The following is a 19,075-nucleotide window of genomic DNA, read 5'->3' on the forward strand; positions in this document are numbered from 1 at the left end:
GTAGATGTTAATTTAGGGTTCATAGCTAGTACTAGATGTTGCTTAGTTAGTACTAGATTTTTAGTAGTAGTAGGTGTTAATTTAGGGTTCACATTAGTTCTAGATTTTTAGTAGTAGATGTTAATTATTAGTAGTGATGGTACTAGTTAACTAGGGTAGTATGATTAATAGTAGTTGTAGTTGAACTACTTTACTAAGTAAATTAATAAACTAGTTGAACTAGTTGAATTAATAGAACTAATGTATTTTTAGTAAGATAATTATTATAACTAGTTGAACTACTTTATTTTTAGAAAGAACTACTTTTTTTCTATTTATAGTAAGTTTATATTTAGTAAGAACTAGTTGAATTAATAAAACTAGTTGAACATGTCATATTTGTTGTTATTTTTTTAGTTTAAGCAATTATTCGGGATGTATTAGTGATAACTTATATGGTTTCAGGTGACCATCATCGTCCCCGTCACCGACCCCCTCCGACATCCCCGCCGTCGTCCCAGTCACCGACCCCCTCCGACATCCCCGCCGTCGTCCCAGTCACCAACCCCCTCCGACATCGAGGTGAGACCAGCCAAATATCCTTGTATATCTTGTGTTGTTGCTCAAATAGGATATGTGGTTGCCCAAGTGGCCGTTCATGTTCAGTTTACATCTCCGAGTGGCCTATGTTTTGCCAGAGTGTTGATTAATTTCCGTTCCGGCAAATTTCAGGCGCTCGATATGTCCTTTTTTAGCAAAGGTCATGCCGGATTTTTTCGTGAATTCTGGCATGACTTGTGCTAGAATATGTACAAGTTTAATCTTTGAATTATGAACGTAGGAAATGTCGTACTCGGACAACGACAGTCTCCCGAGGGAGTGCAGCTGGTGCCACGACGATCGAGGTATGTGCGACAGGTTCGTTGAGCTGGACGAAGATCGACGCTTCAGCATTAAGCTCGAGGAGACCTTCGATGTTGAAACGGTACGCAACAACGACAAGTGTTTTTTCGTAATTAAGCATGACTTCAACTATTTCAACGTCTAATTTTCATATTTTATAATTCAACTAGCTTATTCCATGCCAGGAAAGACGCTTTGTCTTGGAGAGGATGGGTTTTGAAGACCATGAAAATTTTGAAACAAAGAAAATACACCTAAGGACCCATCATGATATGGATTTTGAAGTAAATCTGTGCAATGCTCAGAGTGTAACCCATTTTGGTTGCCAAAATTGGGAAGCACTTTGCAAAATGTATGGTTTTTATGAGGGTATGATTGTCAGCATGGATCTTGGTGATCCTGACATCGAGCAAGACAATATGGACATTTGGGTCCTTGTTGATACGCTTCCGATTGTACCGCTATGTGAGTTTCTCAAACATAGTTATTAACTAATTTATATTATTTATTTCAAAATAGTTGATAGCTTATTTCCATTGACAACTTATTTTGATTCTTCAAAGACTGTGCGGAAGATGGTAGATAAAACCCACTACACCGATGGCACTGAATTAACGTATAAGGAGAAAAATCATCTGATGCATTTTGTACTCTTCTTGAGAATTACAATAACTATTATCGAACTCCTCCAAATTATTGTGAACACGTGCCACTAGTGCATGTATTGAACCACGGTAACTTCTCTGGAGATACCCTGGTAAGATTTTTTACTATTACGACATCCGTGCATCTTTTGCATACTTCTAAAACTAGTACATCATTGCTAACTATGAAGTTATTATTATGTTTTTCAACAGAAACTCCCCGATGGATTGTGTGCCTCATCTGATGTCTCTGAATGGTCGCCTCTCAGTTCTGAACATACTGCCAGGTAAATCTAGGGGCTCACCTGTGCATATCTGATTTCTAAAACCGGTGAACACATGATCATCAAAGAATGGAAGAAATGTATGGACATTCGCAAGGAGGTTCTTGGAAGTAACATTCAGCGAAAGGCAAGAATTGGAGACAGGCTAATCTCCATTCTCCATAATGGAGAGTCAGGGGCTATCTTGTTTTTTGCTATTTTACCTTAGAAAATGTAGTAGGTCTTAATCGAATGTAGTAGGTCCTATGAGGTACAATATGTTTATTATGTGGTAATGTGTTAGAGTTGATAATGAGGAGTACTTGTGATTACGACTAGTGACCAATTTGCTATGTGATGTCATTGATGAAAACAATGATCTTGAGGAGGTGTTATATGACAATGATGTATTATGATGATAAATTGTTAGTGATATGATGATGATGATATTATATCATTGGGTGAAAGAACCGCGGATTAGTTTCAAGTGGATGTACATCCACTTGAAACTAGTCCATGGTTCTTTCACCCCGTGATGTAATAACTCATTATGATGTAAAAACAATCTGTAAATTCCTGTTGTATGAAAACTTGTGTAAAGGTGTATGAATACAACAAGAAATAAAAAAGAAATAAAATACTAAATAATAGTAGTAGCGTGGGAAAGGAGAAGCGCTACTACTAATTACCTGTTGCGCGGTTCTGAAGAACTGCTACTACTAAGTCAATTTAGCAGTAGCGTGGATCTAGGCACGCTATTGCCAAGATTTGGCTGTAGCGCCTTATCAGTAGCGCTCCTTGCCGCGCTACTGATACGCCTAAAACCCGCACTACTGCTAGGATTTTCCCTAGTAGTGTAATGCTATGGTTGGGTTTTACCTTAATGAACGTTAGTAATTGCGGATGCTTGCTAATAGTTCCAATCATAAGTGCATAGAATTCCAAGTCAGGGATGACATGCTAGCAATGGTCTCTCCCACATAATACTTGCTATCGGTCTAGTAACGTAATCAGTTGCTTAGGGACAATTCCACAACTCCTACCACCACTTTATTGCATCTTTATCTAAACAGCCTCTACTTTTTATTTATGTGTTCTTTATTATCTTGCAAACCTATTCTATCACACCTACAAAGTACCTCTAGTTTCATACTTGTTCTAGGTAAAGTGAACGTCAAGCGTGCGTAGAGTCGTATTAGTGGCCGATAGGACTTGAGAGAGTATTTGTTCTACCTTTAGCTCCTCGTTGGGTTCGACACTCTTACTTATTGAAAGAGGCTACAACTATCCTATATACTTGCGGGTTATCACTTTCCCAGTGACAGCATGGGCAGCAAGGCACGTATTGTATTGTTGCCATCGAGGATAAAAAGATGGGGTTTATATCATATTGCATGAGTTTATCCATCTACATCATGTCATCTTTCTTAATGCGTTACTCTGTTCTTATGAACTTAATACTCTAGATGCATGCTGGATAGCAGTCGATGTGTGGAGTAATAGTAGTAGATGAAGGCAGGAGTCGGTCTACTTGTCACGGATGTGATGCCTATATACATGATCATGCCTAGATAATCTCATAATTATTCGCTTTTCTATGAATTGTTCGACTGTAATTTGTTCACCCACCGTAATACTTATGCTATCCTGAGAGAAGCCACTAGTGAAACCTATGGCCCCCGGGTCTATCTTTTATCATCTAAGCTTTTGATCTACTTTTATTTGCATCTTTACTTTTCTAATCTATATTATAATATATTTATCTTTTCCAATCTATCTCTTATCATATAAGTGGCCTAAAGGGATTAACAACCCCTTTATTGTGTTGGTTGCGAGTTCTTTGTTTGTTTGTGTAGGTGCGTGCAACTTTTGAGGAGCCTCCTACTGGATTGATACCTTGGTTCTCAAAAACTGAGGGAAATACTTACGCTACTATTGCTGCATCACCCATTTCTCTTCAAGGAAAACCAATGCAAGCTCAAGACGTAGCAAGAAGGATTTCTGGCGCCGTTGCCGGGAGGTCTTCACTCAAGTCAAGACATACCAAGTACCCATCACAAACTCATCTCCCTCGCATTTACATTATTTGCCATTTTCCTCTCTCGTTCCTCTCCCCTACTTCACCCTTGCCATTTTATTCGCCCTCTCTTTCCCAATCTCCTCTCTCTCTTTCGTTTGCCTCTTTTTTTGTTTGCTTGAGTGTTGGATTACTTGTCGCCATGGCTCAAGATAATGCCAAATTGTCTGATTTCTCCAATACCAATAATAATGATTTCCTTAGTACTTCGACTGCTCCTCTTAATGATGTCGAGTCTTGTGAAATCAATACTGCTTTGTTGAATCTTGTTATGAAAGATCAATTCGCCGGCCTTCCTAGTGAAGATGCCGCTACCCATCTAAACAACTTTGTTGATTTGTGTGATATGCAAAAGAAGAAAGATACGGACAATGATATTGTTAAATTGAAGTTATTTCCATTTTCCCTTAGAGAGCGTACTAAAGTTTGGTTTTCGTCTTTGCCTAAAAATAGTATTGATTCTTGGAACAAGTGCAAAGATGCTTTTATATCTAAGTATCTTCCTCCCGCTAAGATCATCACTCTTAGGAATGATATTATGAATTTTAAACAACTTTATCATGAGCATGTTGCCCAATCTTGGGAAAGAATGAAATTGATAATTCGCAATTGCCCTACTCATGGTTTGAATTTATGGATGATCATACAAAAAGTTTATGCTGGATTGAACTTTGCTTCTAAAAATCTTTTAGATTCGGCCGCTGGAGGCACGTTTGTGGAAATCACTTTAGGAGATGCTACAAAACTCCTTGATAATATTATGGCTAATTATTCTCAATGGCACACCGAAAGATCTACTAGTACAAAAAGTGCATGCTATAGAAGAAATTAATGTTTTCAGTGGAAAGATGGATGAACTTATGAAATTGTTTGCTACTAAGAGTGCTCCTATTGATCCCAATGATATGCCTTTGTCTACTTTGATTTAGAATAATAATGAATCTATGGATGTGAATTTTGTTGGTAGGAATAGTTTCGGAAACAATGCTTATAGAGGAAACTTTAATCCTAGACCGTTCCCTAGTAATTCCTCTAATAATTATGGAAATTCCTACAATAATTCTTGTGGTAATTTTAATAATATTCCCTCTTATTTTGAGAATAGTGTAAAAGAATTTATGATCTCTCAAAAGAATTTTAATGCCTTGCTTGAAGAAAAATTACTCAAGGTTGATTATTTGGGTAGGAATGTTGATAGACTTTCGCTTGATGTTGATTCTTTGAAACTTAGATCTACTTCTCCTAAGCATGATATGAATGAGTCTCTCAAAGCAATGAGAGTCTCCATTGATGAGTGCAAGGAAAGAACCGCTAGATTGCGTGCTAAGAAAGATTGCTTTGTAAAGGCGTGTTCTTCTAGTTTCCATGAAAATAATGATGAAGCTCTTAAATTTATTGATGTGTCCCCTATTAGATCTTTGTTTTGCAATACGAATCTTAGTAATGATGGGACTGGAGATGAGTCAACTTTAGTTAAAAGGCGTCCCAATAATTCAGAGTTTTTAGATCTTGATGCTAAATTTGGTAAAAGTGGGATTGGAGAAGTCAAGACTTTAAATAGCATTGAACCCACTATCTTGGATTTGAAGGAATTTAATTATGATAATTGTTCTTTAGAAGGTTGTATTTCCTTGTTGCAATCCGTTGTGAATTCTCCTCATGCTTATAGTCAAAATAAAGCTTTTACCTAACATATTGTTGATGTCTTGATGCAATCTATTGATGAAAAACTTAAATTGGAAGTTTCTATACCTAGAAAACTTAATGATGAGTGGGAACCTACTATAAAGATTAAAATTAAAGATCATGAGTGTTATGCTTTATGTGATTTGGGTGCTAGTGTTTCCACGATTCCGAAAACTTTATGTGATATTCTAGGTTTCCATGATCTTGAAGATTGCTCTTTAAATTTGCACCTTGCGGATTCCACCATTAAAAAGCCAATGGGAAGGATCAATTATGTTCTCATTGTTGCAAATAGAAATTTGGTGGCCGTAGATTTTATCGTTCTTGATATTGATTGCAATCTTTCTTGACCTATTATTCTTGGTAGACCTTTCCTTAGAACGATTGGCACGATTATTGATATGAAGGAAGGGAATATTAGATTCCAATTTCCATTAAGGAAAGGCATGGAGCACTTTCCAAGAAAGAAAGTCAAATTACCTTATGAATCTATCATGCGAGCTACTTATGAATTGAGTGCCAAAGATGGCACTACTTAGATCTATCCTCGCTTTTATGCCTAGCTAGGGGCGTTAAACGATAGCGCTAGTTGGGAGGCAACCCAATTTTATTTGTGTTTTTTTGTTTTTATTTTTGTTTAGTAATAAATTTTGCATCTACCTTCTTTTTAGATGTGTTTTTATATTTTAATTAGTGTTTGTGCCAAATAGAACCTAAAGGATAACCTATGGTGATAGTTAATTTGATTCTGCTGAAAAACAAAAACTTTGCGCGCACGAAAATATTTTTTTAATTCACAGAAACGTGCTTTTGCGTTGATTCGTTTTGCTGTAGATCAATAGACAAATTTCCCAGGACTTCCTATTTTGGTAGGATTTTTAGAGTTCCATAAGTATTCGAGGGTTACAGATTTCTACATATTGTTCTGTTTTTGACAGATTCTGTTTTTCGTGTGTTGTTCGCTTATTTTGATGCATCTATGGCTAGTAATAAGTGGTATGAACCATAGAGAACTTGAAACACAGTAGGTTTAACACCAATATAAATAAATAATGAGTTCATTACAGTAACTTATGTGGTGGTTTTGCTTTCTTTCACTAACGGAGCTTACACTACTAGGAAAAGGGCTATAGATGAGATGGACACTAATGGCGCACCTGTCATGTGGTGCGCCACTATTATATAGCAGTGGCGCACCATGTGCAGGTGCGTCATTGCACCAGGCACATGGTGCGCCACTAGTAACAATTTTTTTCTTCCAAACATTCTAATGGCGCATCACGGCTTGATGTGCCATTACTAGTGCTAACTAGTAATGGCACACCGGCCACATAGTGCACCACTACTGTTGTTTTTTTATTCTTTTTTTTTTGCAAAACTACTAATGGCGCACTGTAGCATAGTGCGCCATTACTAGTTTAAACTAATAATGGCGCACTGTGCCACGGTGCGCCATTAGAATATATACTTTTTTTTGCAAAACATCTAATGGCGCACCAGCAGCAGGTGCGCCATTGGTAACCAGGGTTACTAATGGCACATTTGCAGGTGGTGCGCCATTAGTAACCTGGGACCAACAAGATATTTTGGACAGCCCACCTACCCACTCACTTTCCCCACTTCATTCTCCACCTCCTCCTCCAAGCTTGTCTCGGCTTCCTCCTCCTCCTCACCTAATTTGCACCATAGATTCATCCAAATTAAGTGGTTAAATTACCTTTTTTGATAGGTAAGCAAGGGGGGAAGTTATCTTTATGTTGTTCTCCCTCTCCAACAACGTGCACATGCACTTTTTGTGGCATATCTAGATCTATGTATGTTCGTGGTGTTGCATATGTTTGTGGTGTTGCATATATGTTTGTGTTTGCAGGTACCGGTATTTGAAATGCGATAGTTGCCAATATTTTGCTCGAATGTTGATTCATTTCCATTTCGGCGAGAATTTTAGCACTATGCATTCTTTTTGGTCCTATTTTTAAGGAAAATCATGCCAATTTTTTCTTAGTTCTAAAATATCGTTTTGCTCTACCCCGCAGGAGACCATGGTCCGCACGATGACCGAAGGCATCGTGAATAGGTTTTTGAGCTCCCCAAAGCCCGAGATGTTTCAAAAGAACAAGACGGAGATAAGATGTTCGTGTCAAAGATGCAAGCTGAAGAGCCTTATTGCGGATCTGGATTTCGGGCAGGTGCGGGACCACCTGCTCTTGTGTGGTTTCATGGATGGCTATCGGTGGCAAGGTGATGAAGATGACTATGAAGTCGTCCATGGGGGCCGGGCAAGAAATGAGGAAGGGCAGCAAGACAACCACCGCGGCTCGGGCAGGCGAGAAGACGAAGAATGTCCAGGACATGATCACGACGGTGATGCTATACACAGTCATCATGTAGAAGATGCAGGACATGATGATGAGGAAGATGCCGGAGAAGATGAAGGGCATGATCATGAAGATGAAGATGCCGGCGGAGCAGAGGACGATGGACCATCGACGGGCTAGGTGCAGGACCCTCATATTCAAGAGCTGCTTCTCAAGCAGATGGATAACGCAAGAGCTGTCGCCCGATAGAAAGCCAAGATGGATCAGTTGGAGATAGGCACGGTTACTCCATTGTATGAAGGATGCAGGCCTGAGGATACCGGCCTGCAATTAACGCTCATGGCTCTGGAGATGAAGGTAAAACACAAAATGACCGACGCATGCTTCGACGAGAACATGTCATTCTGGGACGAACGTCTTCCCAAGGGGAACAAGTGCCCGACTAGTTTCGAGGAGGCGAAGAAAATCGTGTGTCCTCTGGATTTACCACATGTGAAATACCATGTGTGCATGAACAATTGCATCATTTATCGGGACGAGCACGCGGAGTCTACCATATGTCCGGTGTGCGGCGTCACTCGATACAAGAAGAGGAAGAAAGCTCCTCGAAAAGTGGTGTGGTACTTTCTGATCACTCCTTGTTTGCAGCGGTATTTCGTGGACCCTAAGGTAGCAAAGCTCTTGTGTTGGCACGCGGATAGGGAGGAGAAGAAGCAAGAAGATGATGCAAATGATTCGGAGATAAATAAAAAAGACAAGATGCTGAGTCACCCAAATGATGCGAGTCAATGGGAAGCGTTGAACTTCGAACACCCAGAATTTGGGAAGGATCTAAGGAACATCATGCTAGGCGCGAGCACCGATGGAGTCAATCCGTTTGGCAGCCAGAGAAGCACACATAGCACCTGGCCTGTGTTTGCATGGATGTACAACCTCCCCCCCTGGTTGTGCATGAAGAGGAAGTACATTCACATGAGTATGCTAATTGAAGGGGTGAAACAACCAGGGAACGACATCAATCTGTATCTGGGGCTGCTGAAAGAGAAGCTAGACACGCTGTGGAAAACGCCAGCCAATACGTGGGACGCCGCAGAGAAAGAATATTTCCCTATGAGAGCCGCACTGCTCACGATGGTGCACGACTATCTCGGTTACGGATATCTCGTGGGTCAGGTGGTCCACGGATTTTCTGGATGCGTCAGGTGCATGGATGACACAACTTATCGCCAGCTAGATAGAGATCTCGGGTCTTTGAAAACCGTGTTCATGGGACATCGAAGGTGGCTTCGCAACGATGACCCGATGGAGGAAACACAAGGATCACCACACAGTGCCATTAGTATGGTTTGGCATACTAATGGCGCATCACAACACAGTGCACCATTAGTATGCCGAAGCACATGGGTATATATGGCCCCCTGGGAGGCATACTAATGGTGCACCAGTGATGCGCCATTAGTATACCAGATACTAATGGCGCACCACAGGTGCACCATTAGTAAAAAATACTAGTGGCGTGGTACTAGTGGCGCACCAGTAGTGCGCCATTAGTAGGCAAAACTGGTGCGCCACTAGTAGCCCTTTTCCTAGTAGTGTTATGAGATTTCCTGTTGAGTTTTGTGTTGTGAAGTTTTCATGTTTTGGGTAAAGATTTGATGGACTATGGAATAAGTAGTGGAAAGATCCGAAGCTTGGGGATGCCCATGGCACCCCAATATATTCAAGAATAGCCAAAAGCCTAAGCTTGGGGATGCCCCCGGAAGCCATCCCCTCTTTCGTATTCGTTTATCGGTAACTTTACTTGGAGCTATATTTTTATTCGCCACATGATATGTGTTTTGCTTGGAACGTCTTGTATGATATTAGTATTTTCTTTTTAGTTTTCCAAAATCATCCTTGCTGTACACACCTTTCGGGATAAGCCCACTTGATTGGAATTTATTAGAATACTCTATGTGCTTCACTTATATCTTTTGAGCTAGATAGTTTTTTCTCTAGTGCTTCACTTATATCTTTTAGAACACGACGGTGGCTTAATTTTGTATAAATTACTAGTCTCACATGCTTCACTTATATTATTTTGAGAGTCTCTTAGAATAGCATGGTATTTTCTATGGTTATAAAATTGGTCCTAGAATGGTGGGCATCCAAGTTGGGTATAATAAAAACTATCATAGGAAGTGAATTGGATGCTATGTTCAATTTGATACTTGATAATTGTTTTGAGATATGGAGGTAGTGATATTAAAGTCATGCTAGTTGGGTGATTATGAATTTAAAGAATGCTTGTGTTGAAGTTAGCAAGTCCCGTAGCATGCATGTATGGTTAAAGTTCTGTAACAAATTTGAAACATGAGGTGTTCTTAGATTGTGCATCCTTATGAGTGACGGTCGGGGACGAGCGATGCTATTTTCCTACCAATCTATCCCTCTAGGAGCATGCACATAGTGCTTGGTTTTTGATGACTTGTAGATTTTTGCAATAAGTATATGAGTTCTTTTGACTAATGTTGAGTCCTTGGATTATACGCACTTTTACCTTTCCATCATTGATAGCCTCTTCGGTACCGCGCATTGCCCTTTCTCACCTTGAGAGTTGGTGCAAATTTCGTCGTGCATCCAAACCCTGTGATATGATACGCTCTATCACACATAAACCTCCTTATATCTTCCTCAAAACAGCCACCATACCTACCTATTATGGTATTTCCATAGCCATTCCGAGATATATTGCCATGCAACTTTCCACCGTTCCATTTATCATCATGACACGCATTACTATTGTCATATTGCCATTGCATGATCATGTAGTTGACATCGTATTTGTGGCAAGGCCACTTTGCATAATTTTTCATACATGTCACTCTTGATTCGTTGCCCATCCCGGTACACCGCCGGAGGCATTCATATAGAGTCATATCTTGTTCTAGTTTTGAGTTGTAAATTAATAAAAGTGTGATGATCATCATTATTAGAGCATTGTCCCCAAAAAGAAAAAAGAAAGAAAGGCCAAAAAAGAAAGAAAGGCCAAAGATAAAAAAAAGAAAAAAAAGGAAGAAAGGCTAAAAGAGAAAAAAGAAAGGCCCAAAAAAAGAAAAAGAAAAAAAAGGGGGCAATGTGACTATCTCTTTTCCACACTTGTGCTTCAAAGTAGCAGCATGTTCTTCATATAGAGAGTCTCATATGTTGTCACTTTCATATACTAGTGGGAATTTTTCATTATAGAACTTGGCTTGTATATTTCTACGAGGGGCTTCCTCAAAATGCCCTAGGTCTACGTGAGCAAGCAAGTTGGATGCACAACCACTTAGTTTCTTTTGTTGAGCTTTCATACATTTATAGCTTTAGTGCATCCGTTGCATGGCAATCCCTACTCCTCATGTTGACATCAATTGGTGGGCATCTCCATAGCCCGTCGATTATCCTCGTCAATGTGAGACTTTTTTTCTTTTTTTGTCTTCTCCACACAATCCCCATCATCATATTCTATTCCACCCATAGTGCTATATCCATGGCTCACGCACACGTATTGCGTGAAAGTTGAAAACGTTTGAGATTATTTAAGTACGAAACAATTGCTTGGCTTGTCATCGGGGTTGTATAATTTGGGAGCATTTTTGTGTGACGAAAATGAAGCATAGCCTAACTATATGATTTTTGTAGGGATGAACTTTCTTTAGCCATGTTATTTTGAGAAGACATGATTGCTTTGATTAGTATGCTTGAAGTATTACAATTTCTTATGTCAATATGAACTTTTATTTTGAATCATTTGGATCTGAACATTGATGCCACAATAAAGAAAATTACATTCAGAATTATGCTAGGTAGCATTCCACATAAAAAATTCTGTTTTTATCATGTACCTACTTGAGGACGAGCAGGAATTAAGCTTGGGGATGCTTGATACGTCTCCAACGCATCTATAATTTTTTATTGTTCCATGCTATTATATTACCCGTTTTGGATGTTTATGGGCTTTACTTTACACATTTATATAATTTTTGGGACTAACCAACTAACCGGAGGCCCAACCCGTATTGCTCTTTTTTCTGCCTATTTCAGTATTTTGAAGAAAAGGAATATCAAACGGAGTCCAAACGGAATGAAACCTTCGGGAGCGTGATTTTTGGAACGAACGTGATCCAGAGGAATTGGAGTGCAAGTCAAGAAGAAGCCGAGGCGGCCACCAGGGTGGAGGGCGCGCCCCCTTATCTCGTGGGCCCCTCAGGCGGCCACCGACCTACTTCTTCCTCCTATATATACCCACGTATCCCGAGAACATCAGGGGAGCCAACGAAAAACTATTTCCACCAACGTAACCTTGTGTATCCGCGAGATCCCATCTTGGAGCCTTCGTCGGTGCTCCACCGGAGGGGGAATCGACCACGGAGGGCTTCTACATCAACACCATAGCCCCTCTGATGAGTTGTGAGTAGTTTACCACAGACCTTCGGGTCCATAGTTATTAGCTAGATGGCTTCTTCTCTCTTTTTGGATCTCAACACCATGTTCCCCTCGATCTTCTTGGAGATCTATTTGATGTAACTCTTTTTGCAGTGTGTTTGTCGAGATACGATGAATTGTGGGTTTATGATCAAGTTCATCTATGAGAAATATTTGAATCTCCTCTGAATTCTTTTATGTGTGATTAAGTTATCTTTGCAAGTCTCTTCGAATTATCAGTTTGGTTTGGCCTACTAGATTGATCTTTCTTGCAATGGGAGAAGTGCTTAGCTTTGGGTTCAATCTTGCGGTGTCATTTCCTAGTAACCGCAGGGGCAGCAAGGCACGTATTGTATTGTTGCCATCGAGGATAACAAGATGGGGTTTATATCTTATTGCATGAGTTTATCCCTCTAGATCATGTCATATTTCTTAATGCGTTACTCTGTTCTTATGAACTTAATACTCTAGATGCATGCTGGATAGTGGTCGATGTGTGGAGTAATAGTAGTATATGCAGGCATGAGTTGGTCTACTTGTCACGGACGTGATGCCTATATACATGATCATGCCTAGATAATCTCATAATTATTCGCTTTTCTATCAATTGCTCGACAGTAATTTGTTCACCCACCGTAATACTTATGCTATCTTGAGAGAAGCCACTAGTGAAACCTATGGCCCCCGGGTCTATCTTTTATCATATAATCTTTCAATCTACTTTTATTTGCATCTTTACTTTTCCAATCTATAATATAAAATACCAAAAATATATTTATCTTATCATACTATCTCTATCAGATCTCACTTTTGCAAGTGATCATGAAGGGATTGACAACCCCTTTATTGCGTTGGTTGCGAGTTCTTTGTTTGTTTGTGTAGGTGCGTGGGACTTTTGAGGAGCCTCCTACTGGATTGATATCTTGGTTCTCAAAAACTGAGGGAAATACTTACGCTACTATTGCTGCATCACCCTTTCCTCTTCAAGGAAAACAAATGCAAGCTCAAGACGTAGCAAGAAGGATTACTGGCGCCGTTGCCGGGGAGGTCTTCGCTCAAGTCAAGACATACCAAGTACCCATCACAAACTCATCTCCCTCGCATTTACATTATTTGCCATTTCCCTCTCGTTTTCCTCTCCCCCACTTCACCCTTGCCGTTTTATTCGCCCTCTCTTTCCCAATCTCCTCTCTCTCTTTCGTTTGCCTCTTTTTTTGGTTTGCTTGAGTGTTGGATTACTTGTCGCCATGGCGCAAGATAATACCAAATTGTGTGATTTCTCCAATACCAATAATAATGATTTCCTTAGTACTCCGATTGCTCCTCTTAATGATGTTGAGTCTTGTGAAATGAATACTACTTTGCTAAATCTTGTTATGAAAGATCAATTCGCCGGCCTTCCTAGTGAAGATGCCGCTACCCATCTAAACAACTGTGTTGATTTGTGTGATATGCAAAAGAAGAATGATACAGACAATGATATTGTTAAATTGAAGTTATTTCCGTTTTCCCTTAGAGATCGTGCTAAAGTTTGGTTTTCGTCTTTGCCTAAAGATAGTATTGATTCTTGGAACAAGTGCAAAGATGCTTTTATCTCTAAGTATTTTCCTCCTGCTAAGATCATCACTCTTAGGAACGATATTATGAATTTTAAACAACTTGAGCATGAGCATGTTGCCCAATCTTGGGAAATAATGAAATTGATGATTCACAATTGCCCTACTCATGGTTTGAATTTATGGATGATCATACAAAATTTTTATGCCGGATTGAACTTTGCTTCTAGAAATCTTTTAGATTCAGCCGCGGGAGGCACATTTATGGAAATCACTTTAGGAGATGCTACAAAACTCCTTGATAATATTATGGCTAATTATTCTCAATGGCACACCGAAAGATCTACTAGTAAAAAAGTGCATGCTATAGAAGAAATTAATGTTTTGAGTGGAAAGATGGATGAACTTATGAAATTATTTGCTACTAAGAGTGCTCCTATTGATCCCAATGATATGCCTTTGTCTACTTTAATTGAGAATAATAATGAATCTATGGATGTGAATTTTGTTGCTAGGAATAGTTTCGGAAACAATGCTTATAGAGGAAACTTTAATCCTAGAGCATTCCCTAGTAATTGCTCTAATAATTATGGAAATTCGTACAATAATTCTTATGGTAATTTTAATAAGATGCCCTCTGATTTTGATAATAGTGTAAAAGAATTTATGATCTCTCAAAATAATTTTAATGCCTTGCTTGAAGAAAAATTACTCAAGGTTGATGATTTGGCTAGGAACGTTGATAGACTTTCTCTTGATGTTGATTCTTTGAAACTTAGATCTACTTCTCCTAAGCATGATATCAATGAGTCTCTCAAAGCAATGAGAGTGTCCATTGATGAGTGCAAGGAAAGAACCGCTAGATTGCGTGCTAAGAAAGATTTCTTTGTAAAGGCGTGTCCTTCTAGTTTCCATGAAAATAATGATGAAGATCTTAAAGTTATTGATGTGTCCCCTATTAGATCTTTGTTTGGAATATGAATCTTAATAATGATGGGACTGGAGATGAGTCAACTTTAGTTAAAAGGCATCCCAATAATTCAGAGTTTTTAGATCTTGATGCTAAATTTGGTAAAAGTGGGATTGGAGAGGTCAAGTCTTTAAATAGCATTGAACCCACTATCTTGGATTTCAAGGAATTTAATTATGATAATTTTTCTTTAGAAGGTTGTATTTCCTTGTTGCAATCCGTTGAGAATTCTCCTCATGCTTATAGTCAAAATAAAGCTTTTACCAAACATATTGTTGATGCCTTGATGCAATCTTTTGATGAAAAACTTAATTTGAAAGTTTCTATACCTAGAAAACTTAATGATGAGTGGGAACCTACTATAAAGATTAAAATTAAATATCATGAGTGTTATGCTTGATTTGAGTGCTAGTGTTTCCAAGATTCCGAAAACTTTATGTGATATTCTAGGTTTCCATGATCTTGAAGATTGCTCTTTAAATTTGCACCTTGCGGATTCCACAATTAAAAAGATAATGGGAAGGATCAATGATGTTCTCATTGTTGCAAATAGAAATTTGGTGCCCGTACATTTTATCGTTCTTGATATAGATTGCAATCTTTCTTGCCCTATTATTCTTGGTAGACCTTTCCTTAGAACGATTGGCGCGATTATTGAGATGAAGGAAGGGAATAATAGATTCCAATTTCCATTAAGGAAAGGCATGGAGCACTTTCCAAGAAAGAAAGTCAAATTACCTTATGAATCTATCATGCGAGCTACTTATAAATTGAGTGCCAAAGATGGCACTACTTAGATTTATCCTCGCTTTTATGCCTAGCTAGGGGCGTTAAACGATAGCGCTAGTTGGGAGGCAACCCAATTTTATCTGTGTTTTTTATTTTTGTTTCTGTTTAGTAATAAATTTTGCATCTACCTTCTGTTTATATGTGTTTTCATGTTTTAATTAGTGTTTGTGCCAAGTAGAACCTATAGGATAACCTATGGTGATAGTTAATTTGATTCTCCTGAAAAACAGAAACTTTGCGCGCACGAAAATAGTTTTGTTAATTCACAAAAAACATGATTTTGCGTTAATTATTTTTTCTGTATATCAATAGACAAATGGCCAAGGACTTCCTATTTTGGTAGGATTTTTAGAGTTCCAGAAGTATTCGAGGGTTACAGATTGCTACAGGCTGTTCTGTTTTTGACAGATTCTGTTTTTCGTGTGTTGTTTGCTTATTTTGATGCATCTATGGCTAGTATTAAGTGGTATGAACCATAGAGAACTTGAAATACAGTAGGTTTAACACCAATATAAATAAAGAATGAGTTCATTACAGTAACTTATGTGGTGGTTTTGCTTTCTTTCACTAACGGAGCTTATGAGATTTCATGTTGAGTTTTGTGTTGTGAAGTTGTCAAGTTTTGGGTAAAGATTTGATGGACTATGGAATAAGGAGTGACAAGAGCCTAAGCTCGGGGATTCCCATGGCACCCCAATATATTCAAGAATAGCCAAAAGTCTAAGCTTGGGGATGCCCCCAGAAGGCATCCCCTCTTTCGTCTTCGTTTATCGGTAACTTTACTAGGAGCTATATTTTTATTCGCCACATGATATGTGTTTTGCTTGGAGCGTCTTGTATTATATTAGTATTTGCTTTTTAGTTTTCCACAATCATCCTTTCTTTACACACCTTTTGGGAGAAGCCCACTTGATTGGAATTTATTAGAATACTCTATGTGCTTCACTTATATCTTTTGAGCTAGATAGTTTTTGCTCTAGTGCTTCACTTATATCTTTTAGAGAACGGCGGTGGCTTAATTTTATAGAAATTACTAGTCTCTCATGCTTCACTTATATTATTTTTAGAGCCTCTTAGAACAGCATGGTATTTGCCATGATTATAAAATTGGTCCTAGAATGGTGGGCGTCCAAGTTGGGCATAATAAAAACTATCATAGGAAGTGAATTGGATGCTATGATCAATTTGATACTTGATAATTGTTTTGAGATATGGAGGTAGTGATATTAATTTCATGCTAGTTGTGTGATTATGAATTTAAAGAATGCTTGTGTTGAAGTTAGCAAGTCCCGTAGCATGCACGTATGGTTCAAGTTGTGTAACAAATTTGAAATGTGAGGTGTCCTTACATTGTGCATCCTTATGAGTGGCGGTCGTGGTGGCATCTTGGGGCATCTGGATCCGGAGCTTCGGGGTGGCAGCCCGTGCTCCTCGCCTGGTGGTTCGGGTCTGGTGGTGTGCGTCGTGCCGAATGCGGCTCTTCTTTGATGGCTTGACTCAGGAGGCTGCCGGAGCCGGCCGGGCTAGGTCGGTTTCGGCTCGCTTGTTCTTCTGCTCGGTGGCGAGGTTTGTGATGGCTTCTTCTTGGTCATGGCACTATGGCTTCATGGGAGGTGTGCAGGCTAGCGGAGGTGCAGTGCGTGGGGTTGTTGTGTTGGGCGGTGCTCTGGGCAAAATCTTGTCGAGCTCTTGTCGGCCGATGGCGTCAGCGTCTGTGGACGTCGACTCACCTCCTTGGAGGCGCCGCAGAGGAGTTCTCTCTCTACACAACCTTGGATCCAGTTTTTTCGGTGAAAGCCTAAGACCTAGTTGGGTCAGGAGTCGGCGTCGCCATTGTTGCTTCTCTCTTTGGGGTGTTGTCTTGAAGAGCTTTAGATCCCATTTGCACACTTCATGGGCTAGACGCTCGCGACATTGGGGTCGGCAGGTGCCTGACCACCGATGTGGATGCTTTGTGCGGCTTCTTGTGTGGCAACGATGGTGACTTCGAGCGGAGTTGGGTTTGCAGTTGTGTTCTGGTGGAGTCGGAGCTGCTGAGGAGAAGCCATGCGGTGACGATGACGCGAGACGAGTAGTCGGTTCTGGCGCTGGCTCGGCGCGGGCCAAGCGCTTTTTCTCCTACAGTTCTCGTTGACATAGTCGAAGCTGCCTGGTCGCCGGCGCGTGTGACTGTTTGGCATTGGCCGACGCAAGCCTTTGTGCTTGTCTACGGTGGGGGGCTACATCGATGGTCGTAGATGGTGGAGTCGGAGTCGGCCTCACGGAGATGTGATGACGATGACACCGGATTGCAACCTTGACGGCGCTCTTCTTCTCGGCGGCGTGTATGCGTTCTTGTGTGGGTTGTCAGGTCGTCATGTGTGCCTTATTTTTGCGGCAGTGTTGTGACAGTTTTCGCCCGATTTTTCATTAATTAACTAGGCAACTCTCTTCGACCTTTTCTAATGAATCGGGCCCTAAGGCACCGCATTTCAAAAAAAGAACCTTGCATAGTCTTCTAACTCCTGCATCTTCAAGGTCAACATCTTCATGTCCTTCGAATCAGCCGTGGTCCCAACCTTCTTCTCTTTGAGCTTGAACTTCTTCTCAGTCACCGCCATCAACATATTAAATATCTTAGCCTTTTTTATCTTTGATGTCGGAGCGCTTGACATATGCCTTCTCCATTGCCAACATGTCCTCGAACCTCTCCGTCATCTTTGCCTTCTCCTCTTCCCACTTCTTTCCCCAGAACTCTCTTCTAACTTTCTTGGGCGACTCTTTTGTTGGGTCGATTGGATTACCCATTTATTCCTTGATGCTGATGCCAGGTGTCTTGGCCGAGTTGGCAAAGAATGCATTCCACATGGATTTCCCAGCTAACTTTAACCAACAATGAATGAGGACAAAGTTCTACTTCTCCAACTTCAAGAACAAAGTGCACGCATAGGGAAGGTAGAACATTGTCAATAATTTGCATGTTAGATCCGGCCAAAAGACCAACACATAGAGGATATACGGGCAACAATTTGCATATCAGGCCAATTGATCAACACATATAACAATTTATTTCCTCGGTGATTTGTGCACCACTTGGCCACCATCCGATGAGTTGCTTCAAGTGGCCGCAATACCTGGACATGGCATATTGGATTATATACCATCAATAATTTAGAGACTTTACCCAACAGCTGCGGATGTAGGGCTCAAAATTCTTGTGCTCTTGGAACCAATTATGAATATTGGGCTAAAATGTTGGGCCATCTTGCTCTATGCCATGGATCGGATCAATGGTTAATTCACCCAATGCTTATGAACAAAACAAAGGTTTTACTAAACATATCGTAGAAGCTATGATGAAAGCTTTAGAAGAAAAGCTAGAATTGGAGGTTTCAATACCTAGAAAAACCTCCATGGTACGTGAAAAATCTCTGAAAAGCTAGAATTGGAGCTTTAGAAGAAAAT

At 40.0% G+C, this 19,075-nt stretch overlaps 1 pseudogene; it reads right to left on the reverse strand.

Annotated features, from left to right (window-relative positions):
* The window catches only part of LOC119361458, a 40,640-nt pseudogene extending 22,409 nt beyond the window's left edge, over positions 1-18,231 (reverse strand).
* Between the last annotated feature and the right edge of the window lie 844 nt (positions 18,232-19,075).

The sequence above is a fragment of the Triticum dicoccoides genome, chromosome 2B (genome assembly GCF_002162155.2).
Source record: "Triticum dicoccoides isolate Atlit2015 ecotype Zavitan chromosome 2B, WEW_v2.0, whole genome shotgun sequence".
Classification (NCBI taxonomy): Eukaryota; Viridiplantae; Streptophyta; class Magnoliopsida; order Poales; family Poaceae; genus Triticum; species Triticum dicoccoides.